The sequence below is a fragment of the Pollicipes pollicipes genome, unplaced genomic scaffold (assembly GCF_011947565.3).
Source record: "Pollicipes pollicipes isolate AB1234 unplaced genomic scaffold, Ppol_2.1 Scaffold_6686;HRSCAF=7923_pilon_pilon_pilon, whole genome shotgun sequence".
NCBI lineage: Eukaryota > Metazoa > Arthropoda > Thecostraca > Pollicipedomorpha > Pollicipedidae > Pollicipes > Pollicipes pollicipes.
In genome coordinates, this window is record NW_023596921.1 from 17,874,356 (window position 1) to 17,885,995 (window position 11,640).

The following is an 11,640-nucleotide window of genomic DNA, read 5'->3' on the forward strand; positions in this document are numbered from 1 at the left end:
GAGCAACCAAGAACTAATGTATGACAAAGCTTTATTTTGGTAAGTCCTTGATGAATTTGGCAATGACGGCAACGCGAGCATTTGAGTCATAAATTATAGTACTGACCTCAGGATTGTTGCTCATTGGAAGACAAATTGCTGAAGCGGCGAGCCTTAACAACAGGGAGCAGCTGCAAAAGGCATGAAAGTGCATAGAACTTAAGTGAGAGCAGGTAATAGTGAGTGTTCCAGTCCTTCGGACAGGAAACCTTGGGTGGGGCATGCCAAAATCAAAAGATAAGGCAACACGGCCTGTTCAAGAACCTTCCTTTGCAACAACATCAAAGTACATCCCAGTCCAGAGAAATGTGTGTGGCCATCCCAATACTTGTCATGAACACAATACAACATTCTATGTTCATGCAAGTTGCATTCCAGACACTTTCAAAATGGGGATACAGGCAGTATCATCGCCTGCAGTGCGTTCTCTGGGTGAAAGCATTATGTTGTTCAATAAATGTTAATAAAATAGCTGCGCATGACACAATAATTTCATTCTATAGTTGACTTCATTTGGATACAATAGCTGCATACATCTTGTGCATCAATGTGTCATAAGGCAGCGGCTAGCCTGCATAAAGTCATATAATAGAAACCTATTCCCAGTGGTCAGTCATGCCGAAGGAAACTGCTTCCAAATACACGTACAGCAGGCTGCTTGTGATTGGATCCACGAATGACCATTTTCAACGCTCAGTCACAGCTCATGTTTCCTTCACATGTTCTCTTAAGCCCTGAAGGGTAAGGTCTGACAGTCTCAACTTCAATGCCGATCATATGCTTAGTAAGCGCAGGCATTGTGTACTTAACGTTCACATGATCTCGTCTGCAATCGCTATGCAAAATAAAACCTCCAAGGGTGGAACATTTTAGAATGCAACTGAGCACTGAAGAAGCTGACGAATGGAAGATGGCTTCCTTCCCCGAATTTTTCAATTATGAACAACATTGCCACCAAACTCAACTACTAGTTCTGCACGAATCTGCGGAAGGTCACATACATCTACGACACGTGGTGCTGTGTTTGATACGTAGCATGAAGGCTTACAAACATAGCGCATCAATGGCAAAAAAGACAAACGCGCAGCGTTCCACGCAACTAAATAGTGTTGCGGAGAAGTGGGTGCACACCACCATGGGCGAGTCGACAGCCAATGGTAGTACTCATCCTTTGTTCATGGTCGTCATTGGGGGTTTAGGACGCGCTCAGCCGCTTGGGCCAGGTGGCGTGAACTGCCTCTCAACCTGGCGGAAGTGCGGGCATCGCGGGTAATTAAACCCCCCACCCAGACGGGTTGACCACTGCACTTTCGGCACCTGTACCTTTGCTTCTTGATGCCCTGATAAGCATCGTTTTTCAACCAAAGCGTCATAGTTGTGGCCGAAGATAGTATCACGAAAATCGTAAACTAATGTGGATGGTTCGTTGTCGAGCTAGACAAGTGAAAACTTGACATTACTTTGTCTTAATCGATGGCAGTTCGGGTTAAGGTAACACATGTTCAAAACGTAAGGCGTATGCTTATGGCTGCTAGAATTATCTCAAGTTTGGTGGTCGATGTCCTTGCAACGGGGTACACAAATCTACGGCACTGCCAAATGTACAAACTACGACAAAGGTCACGCGACGGCTTTGAAACTGGTTTAATGTGTAGCTTGCAAAATCGAAGGCACACATTATTGCAGGGCGTAAGATTGTACTTTCGCTTTGAGGAACTGGCAACACGACGTGGAATTCGAGGCAGCTTGCTGCAGATAAATGATTCAAGCCCAGGAACATCGCTGTTCATGCACCGTATTTTTGGAGGACCAGCATTCATTTTAGAGAACTTTGATGACTATTGATATACTACATCTGTAGACATCATGTGCCCTCAGTAATAACATAAACATTGATTTCGGACGTGAAAGTTTTACGCATGATGTAATTTCTCGCTCCTTTCATCTTTAGCATGCAGGAGGCCAATGAAACGCCATGGAATCATGATATTTTATGAATTCATGTCGATTATGTTATTTTAGGCGCCATGGCTACTTTTACAAAGCTTCTTAATCGACTGGTTTCTTCGGGTTCGTATGAGATCTCACCTTTTAGACAGATGTTCTCAGGAAAACGGTGTGCCCTAAGACAGTATATTAAGCCTCTTAATCTTTGCAGCTGTGATCAATAAAATAGGGGGCACACTTCCGCAAAGCACCGTCTGTTCTTTGTTTTTTGATGATTTCGCCATTTGGTGCAGTTCATCGACCGCCCGCGTGATGGAGCGGCAACTGCAGCTCGCAGTGGGCCGTTTGGGGAAGTGGCATATTCTAAACAGCTTTCTTTTCTCTACGTCCAAGACAACTGCGACGCTTGTTTGCCGCCGTCGTCGTAGCTGTCCTGACTTGTCTATCACGCTGCACGGACAACTATTTAGACGTGACATGTGATGAAAAAAGATATCTAAACCCTACGAGACAAGTTTTCAAAATCCCTCAACATCTTGACGTGCTTGGGTTATACGTGGTACGGTGCTGATAGGAAGACCCTTTTACTTTTGTACCGTTCCCTAATCCATTCTAAGGTAGGCCATATTTGTTTTATGTATGATGGCGCATCCAACTCAATCCAACACACACTAAATGTGGTTCATCACGCTGCAACTATGTATCGCTGCAAGAGCTTGCCGTACATTACCGGTAAAAAGTCTTCTGGTGCAGGCTCACGAGCCCCCACTAGCAATGCTCAAGCGAATCCTAGGTCTGCGCTACGCGTGCAGGCTGTCGCGATTCCCTGGTCATCCTAGCTACCAAGCAGTGTCTTCGTGTAGCATGTTAAGTCTTTTTCAACAGCGTCGTTCACGACAAACTTCGCCGTTCTGCATAGGCATCCAAGGTCTAGACAAGAATGGCGTGGACTTTAGGCGAGTTATAAGGGCTGTCCCCATGCGGACCCGTCCCTGGGAGCTCACTTCACCGAGAGTTGATGCATCACTAGCAAACATGCGAAAGCATGAGGAACCAGCGGCTGAATTTAGAAGTTAGGCTTTGGAACATGTAGCTTCTTTTGATGGACATGTGATAACTTACACAAACGGCTCCAAAACGGATACAGGTGTAGTCTGTGTCTTTGTGTGTGGGCCCATAACACGTCCATTCACAATGCCTGTTCATGCATCCGTGTACACGCCCGACCTAACTGCCATCATCAAAGCCCTCCGTTTTTTTTTAAAGCGTACATCAGTTATTTACATCTGGTACTTTCCGGCTCATTGGGCAGCCTTCTAGCTCTCTGTGGCCCGTGTTTGGCTAAGCCGCTTGTTCAGGATATTCTCTCGCGCTTTACCTCACTGGATGGAGCGGGAAAAGGGTGGTCTTGTGTTGGATTCTGAGTATATATGGGACTTCTGGAAGTGATCTCGCCGATGCAGCAGCCAAGCGTGCCACGTGAGCAATGCGCATATCCGTTATAACGTCACCTGCGAAGAACATGTAACCAGCCTTTTCGTCATTTATGCACGAGAGATGGCAGGTCAACTGGGATTCGCTCAGCCACGAGCTGAAAGTCATCAGGCCTCAGTTCGAGCTGTGACAGATGGCTAAAAAGGAAAAATGTTTCTGCAAAAAAAGGAAGAGAGAAAGTCGCTCTTTTCTGTCTTTGCGGTTGCGGTCACCTAGTTGAAAGGCGAGCGTAGTTCTTTGGACGGAATGACTCAGGTTTTACGCTGCCTAGAATTTTAAGTAACAACTTTTAAACTCTCGGAACCGGAAAGCTTTCCCAGTTCTATCTGCCGTGTGTCTCGGTGTGATGTTGTCAACAGTGCACCATGCTGACTCAGTCGTTTAGGTTGACGGTATTTAGATTTCAAAAATCCGCTTGAATTGCGGCTATGTCTCTAAACACGACAGTTATGGGCGCTGCATGACCTTTCATCAGCAACACGCCTTAAAACTTCAAACTGTCATGATCATCACTCCTTCGATTTTTGTCTTACAATGTTTCCTGCCTTCTACCTAATACTAGCCGCAACCACGATAAAACACCATTAAAAGAAAAGCTGCTGTTTCTGACGCTGGTCTGTGATCTTACAAGAAATTTGCTAAAGAAAGTTTCATGCTTTCCTTTAAGCTTTGCAGCACATTTTGCAGTTAGTGACCCGGCTCCACGCGTCCATTTTAGGTGTTGAAGGTCAGAATGGCCGTTCGCGCAGCTCGCTTCCCACCTTGGTCATTTTTCACGAAATTGGATCAATCACAACCAATTCAAACTTTTACCACCGATTGGACATATCCTCCTCTTGGGCTCTGAGTGACCTTCGGGGCCCTCGGCGCAGGCTATGAAGGGCCCGATTGGAGGGCCCGAAGGGCTCGCGGCGCGAACCATCCGTGTCAGAAGTCAAATAGCAAGCGTATATACATATATATATATATATATATATATATATATATATATATATACACGCAGCCAAGGTCGAGAATGCACAGGCCCACCCTATCATCACGCCTGCGTGATCAGTTTTCACTGGGATGCCCCACCCCCTCTCGTTCCTGTGCTTGGTTATCCTGGATGTGCGCCTCCGAACGCGTTCATAGCGACTTGAACCACTATGTCACCACGGGTGGGATGGCATCGCCGGAAACTGATGCCAATTAAACTACGGCGAACGACAAGTGGTTGCTTTTGGTTACGAATTGTGATTTAATTAATTTCTGGTAAAATTGTTCATGCTCTTCCATCTGTAATGGGAGGCTTAAGACCTAATGTTAGGTCGATTCACGGTACCAGATTTTAACTGCTACCATTGGTGATGACTCAGTCTACCATTGGTGATGACTCAGTCTACCATTGGTGATGACTCAGTCTACTGGTGGTAAACTGGCTGTTTTGACTTGCTGATTCAGTTTATGATCAGTGTGTGTATTTTGGTGGTGGTGAAAGTGGTAATTCTGGATCTTTAATTAATATTGTGCCATTCAGCGCGGCAACGCGAAGCAATATACGCGGAGACATACCATAACGCAAAGCGAAAAAAATGCTGGAAATAATTTAAACACCTTCAACTTGAAAATGTGGGTAAAAATATAGATATTTCCGGTTCTCAGTGTTCACTGCAGCACGTGCTGAAGTTAATCTTCTTGAGCGGCGGTGCGTTATGTCTTCTGACGCGAAATCAAAGCGCAGGCTATTCTCCTCCTTCCCTTGTTACATGAGGTTTTCGCTCGCGGGCACCCGATCAGTGCGGCTCTGACAGCATCCTGTCGAGGCTGGCAAGCATTCGCTTTCCAGTCAATGATCTTTTGTGTGAAGTGATGCCTCTGATAAAGTGATGTGTTTCGTATGACATTCTTCAGGTAGATGAGAAGTAATCGCATAAATCGCGTCGGCGCCACGCGGTCCATGCAAGATATGTGCACGCAGTGTGATCTAAGGGTTTGATTCGGTATGGCATATCAGAAAAACCCGCGCAAGGTTCCGTCATGACCAAGTCTGTTTGCTATCTAGATCGGGGCGAAATAGGCCTAATGTTCACTGATTGGCAATGCCATTGTTTCTCAACTGCTTAGCGGGAGAGCTGAAGGTAAGTCGAAAATATCTGGGTGAAATAGAGGCGTAATCCAGCGGCTGCAAGACAGACAATACAAACTTATGCATATTTTCCATTCGACCATTCAATGCAATTGACAAAAATGCCGCTTTAGGAATTCAAACCCTGTCGTTTCGAATCTTGGTGTTTGGGAACCTGTGCAGACTTTTTCACACAGCCTATTTGATGATCGCCTAGGCATACATGACGTCACAGAAACGCCGCACAAATGTGCCCACCTCAATGGCCATGCAGAACTCAAGACAAAACGAATGTGATCATCGAATTATTCGTATCTGGCGGACGTCAGCGCGCTCCGTGGCATCTGCGGGTAGCAGTTAGCCTTCACCCAGTTTAATGGGTAGAGTGCAAGGTTCGAGCACCAGTTTGGTTATTTGGCTATTTTGATCAGAGCGCTTACGGCCAGCAATGTCCATTCCAGATCTTTGGGATGAAGGAGAATGGATGACGGTGGACACGGACTACACCACCTGCGGACCCAGCTGTCGAGATTTTGCCCACACTGGGTCCCCCCTGCGGATGTGTGCTTGGCACTCAGACGTCACACCCCACCAGGAGGCACTTTGGTCCGCCCGTGGCTGGCGCATGCAGCCTGCGACAGACAAGCGAGGCGTCGCGGAAGTGCAGGATGATGCAAGGCAGAAGATAAAAGGGGCGGACGATTCCAACATGATTCACGTTTGTTTGTGCTACCTAATACAGTAATTTGGACAATGGTGCTAGGTATGACGGAAGTGAGGCTGTGAATAAAATAACCTAAAAGTGGCGCATCACCCGGGTATGTGAACGCAAGGAAGCATATACCAGCACCGACTAATACGTAAAGACAGCATGGCAAATTTCCGAAAAACACGTGCACGACGATATTCGAGTTCAGCAAGTACGCACCCGTTAAAGGGAATGTTCCACCAAGGTAGTGCGATAAACATCAAATATAACGGGAAAGGCTTACTTGTAACTAATTGGTAAGCTTTCAAGCTTCAAAAACCACTCTAAGAAGCAAATTTTCGAATTTGGTAAAAATGCGCCCCATTACGTCATTGTTTGATGGCGTCATGGAATGGTTTTGTGACGACAGCAAAACCTGACAGCATCTACCAGCCAGACCTAAAGAGTACCCCGAAACGCACGAAAGCTGACGCCAACAAGTCATTCCCGTCGCGGGCGCTGCGCTGGGCGGCGGATTAGTGAATGGCTTGTCTGTGGAATTTTTGTCTTGGTACTGGTCGTAAGAAAAGCTATGGTGGGATGGTCGACGTACGCGACGTAGCGATCGCCAGCTTTTAGGGCAAATTATTAGTATCGAAGCACGATATGCTGTGAAGACTGTCATGAATCTCGTACCGGGACCTGCCGAGGGCTGTTGAGGAAGTGGATGCTGTATTGTCGACTTATCCTTGCCTGCAGTGCTGTAGTCCCGACATTGATATCATGTGATGTGCACTGTAGTTACTTCCTTTATTATTTGTGAGTGGAAATGCAGTTGCGTGCAAACGTGAATAAACCTATAACTGCTATGAATTGATTGACAAAACATTGTGATTTCTATGGTAAAGATGGTGAGGTTGAGTTACAAAACATGTTTTTTTTGTTTAGGATTACTTATGCAATTACTAGTGAGCCTTGATATAATCATTGTGGTGCAACAGCAATCTCACTGCTGAAAGTGCTTCAGCGTTGTTAAATCAGTTGTTACCAGTCATTCATAAATTACGAGTGGTTATCTCATAGGCTTGGCATAGGGTAGTCAATCAATGTGATGCATTGTGTACTGGCACAGGTCAACAGTGTCATCGTGGCACTATCTCAGTGCTGTGCTGTGGCATGACACAACGAACGATAATATGGTTTTTGTACTGCAATCCCTGCTGCTTTCACAACACATTATGTCATGAAAAGATGGGTCAAGCATGCATTCTTGTATTAACCCCGCATCTGACATGTGACTGATCAAAACCCCATGGTACAGTATACAAATCCCTTTCAGCAAGGCACACAACCAATAAGTGACATCACTTGCTCAGCCTGTTTTTGAAATCCACAAAACTTGGGTGAAATTATGCAAACACGCCTTCTGCTTCCACAGCGAGCCAGTAGTTTTAGCTGTTGGCCGGTGCCAGGGACACGTTGACTGGGGAGATGGAGGGCAACTGAGGGCCATCGCGATGACGCACATTGGGGCAACCAACGTGTCATCACCAGAGCGTGACCGAAGTGAAAGGTCAGCTTTCCTCCGACCACGGAATGATATGACAGCCTGGAATGGATGATTGACCGGCTGACCTACCAGTGCATGCCTCCATGAGCCTTCCCACGGGCTCACGCGGCCGCGGCAAACTGCCACCAATGCCACAGCAGAGACGAGCCGGGCAAATTGCCGCCCGATCACCCGATTTAATCCACGTTTCCGGGACACTCCTGCATGAATGTTCCGAAGCAAGTGCTGCCAAATCCAGCCGACGCGTTTCAACGGCCTGACGTTTCGGGCGTTAAAGCTGGTTGCCTCTCCACGCAGAAGTAATGGTGCGCGTCCGCACGTCCACCGCGCGGACTGCCGATGCCGTCGGCGCCAGGCAATTGGGTTTCAGCAATGCGCAATCTAAAGCGCAGACCTGACGAGCGCACGTGGCAGTGTACTGGTTGCCACAATGAATGGAAGAAGCAAAGGACGGATTCTATGCTCAGGTGTAGAGGCATGCCCGTTTTTGTTAGCACAATAGGAAAATGCCTTCGCAGAGAACTGGAATAAGTATAATTAAAAAGATCGCTGAGAGCAGCGCACTGAAAGAGCCTGGCCCTGCTCGACGACGAGTGTAGTGTGAGATGAGAACTTGGCTGCACTTCCGGCGAAAGCGCCCTCTTGAAATAGCAGATGGGCAGTATTAAAGGTTCCACTAATTGCATAAAAACCTTTCTAATATGAATAAGCGTTTTTGCGGTTGCTAAGAGCAAAAAGTCAACCCGGTGGGTTTTAAGGGGTTGGATATGTGAAAGCAAATACACATGCTGGGTTTTTGATCAATTGTTTACTTAATTTGGTTTTATAATTTTAGAATTCAGAACATCAACCTAGTCATTGCAGGTCACCCAAACCCCTTTGCCATTGTTGTCAAAGCACCTTTGCTGGTGTTATCCGAATAATTCTTCAAAGACATCCGAGCCCATCCACTTTGAAGAAATGACCACACAAAATGGCTTCAGAAAGCGTCCACGCCATTTCAGTAGGCGCCTCGATTCGGTGGGAGAAGCAACCCACCTAGGACTACACTTCATGCATCCATAGCGTATCGAACTCGAGTGGGCTGCTGAGTTAAGATGACGGGTCAAATATTTCGTATGTCTGGGTGCGGGGGCCATTTATCAAGAGCTGTGTGCGAACCTCGCCTCAGAATGGAGCTAAGACGATTGGATTCCTCTTCATCGGTAGTGGCAATGAAAAACCCGTGGAGCGAGGCTGTCCTACGCACGGATGCGGCAAAAACTTGGAAACGGGGCGAGGTTAAAGCAGGCACAAACGGTGCTTGTGCACCTGTGTTCTGGAAGGACAGACAAACCGTAACTGTAATAGGAGCAGAACACGACGCCAAGACAATTTCATCCATATCAAACAAGGACAAAATCGGTATGAACCTGAGTGCGTCTTGGTGTAAAACATGTCATGGATGGTGTCGACCAGCTCGACCAAAAACCCCCATGCCATTATCACAATTGTTTCAAGGGTGGCTGCAGACAGCTCTGTAAAGTGAGTTCGTCATGCACAGAACAGACAGCCAGACGTCTGTTCCTCATTAAGAGATCATCGAGGCGGTAATTCAGAGGTGGCTGCAGGAGGAATGACAGCGGCCCCTGCATTTCACGGCCTCAAAGCATCAGCTCGTACAGGTGACTGCAACAAACAGGACGAAATACCCGCAACGTCGGTGCGCGGCGTGCAAAAATCGGGCCCGCACATCATGCTCGGTATCAGCCTGCGGTTCAGCTAGCTGCTCAAAGCGCTCGCAGAGTTCCATATTGCATGGCCTAGAAATGTGCAAAAGTGAGATGTAAGTCGAGGTCAGCGGTGACGAGCTCGCGGCGCAGTTACGATAGCTGCTTTGCCATGCTTGCCGTGCTGTCTGATGTTTGCATAACGATGAGACCTTGATGTTCGTATGAACTGTATTGTATGATAAATGTTTGGTTGTACCTGACATTTTTGCGGGATGGAAAAACCTTATATATGATCGTGCATGTTCTCTTTAAAAAGAGGTTACTATTTACTGACGCGGAACAGGCTATCCCGTTCTCACATTTCAGAAAACGAAAAACCTCTAAGAAGTGGCCTCCATCTTCATGCCTGTACATGTCAAGGGGTACTATCGTTTTCGTCTACATGAACTAGATTGTCCATGACCGGATTAAGAAAATGCAGTTATTCAGTAAAGTACAAAAATTTTGTTGTAATTTATTTCCAGGTGCCTTGAATTTGAAATACTCATACAGATCTGGGTATATTCAAAATAATCTAGCAAGCTCCTCGTTTGTGACGCCTTACTGGTCTGGTGTCATGATGCTTCACCGGCAGCAAGTTCCTCGTTTGTGACGCCTTACTGGTCTGGTGTCATGATGCTTCACCGGCAGCAAGTTCCTCGTTTGTGACGCCTTACTGGTCTGGTGTCATGATGCTTCACCGACTTGGTTCCCTAACGCGGACTTTCCAGTCGTCATTGTAGCGCTGCAGCATCAACAGGCAAGCGGTCATGGCAGCAAGAATTGTCACATTCTAAAATCGGTTTGGGGACACGGCCGAAAAGGTTTATCAAGCCTACCTTAAAACCTGGCTTCTCCTGGAATTTCAGTCACTTTAATTTGCGCCCTCTATGTTAAAGGGATTCTTCCACATTTGAACATATTGAGGCAAAGATATGAAGGGAAAAGCATACTTGTGACTATTGGTAAGCTTTCAAGATTCAAAAGCCACCTTAAGTAGGAAATATCAAAGTTTGTAAAAATACGCCCCATTACGTCATTGGTTAGCGTCATGGTTGTTTTATGACGACAGCAATACCTGGCAGCATCTGGCAGCCAGACCTAAAGAATGCCTCAAAACGCATGCAAGCTGACGCTAACAGGTCACTCCTGTCGCGGGCGCTGCGATGGGCGGCGGATTAGTGAATGGCTTGTTTGTGGAATTTCTGTCTTGGTACTTGTAAGAGGAGCTTTACTGGGCTGATTGACATACACAACGTATCGATCGCCGGCTTTTAAGGCAGATTATTAATATCAAAACACGATATGCTGTGAAGACTCTCATGGATCTCGTACCGAAACCTGCCAAGGTCTGTTGAGGAAATGAATGCTGTATTGTTGACTTATCCTTGCCTGCAATGTTGCAGTCCTGACATTGATATCATGTGATGTGCACAGTAGTTACTTCCTTCTTTATTTGTGAGTGGAAATGCGGCTGCATGCACACATGAATAAATCTGTAGCATTGCTGTGAATTGATAGGCAAAACATTGTTAATGCCATGGTAAGGATGGTAACGTTTAGCTACCAAGAATGTTTTTCTCGCTTAGGATTATTTATGCAATTTTTAGTCAACCCTGATACAACCAGTGTTGTGCAACAGCAATCTCACTGGTGGTAGTCCGTTGTCGTCGTTAAATCAGTTGCTGCCAGTCATTCATAAATTATAAGCTGTTGTCTCATAGGTTTGACATAGTGTAGTCAACCAATGTGATACATTGCGTAATGACAGGGGTCGATAGTGTTATCGTGGCACTACCTCAATGCTGTACTGTGGCATGACATAATTAACGATAATATGGTTTTTGTATTGCAATTCCTGCTGCTTTCATAATACATTCTACCATGAAGAGATGGGTCAAGCCTGCATTCTTTTATTAACTCCGCATCTGACATTTGACTGACCAACAACACATGGTGCAATATGCAAATCACTTTCAGCAAAGCACACAACCAGTCAGTGACATCACTTGCTCAGCTTGTTTTGAAAATCCACAAAACGTGGGTG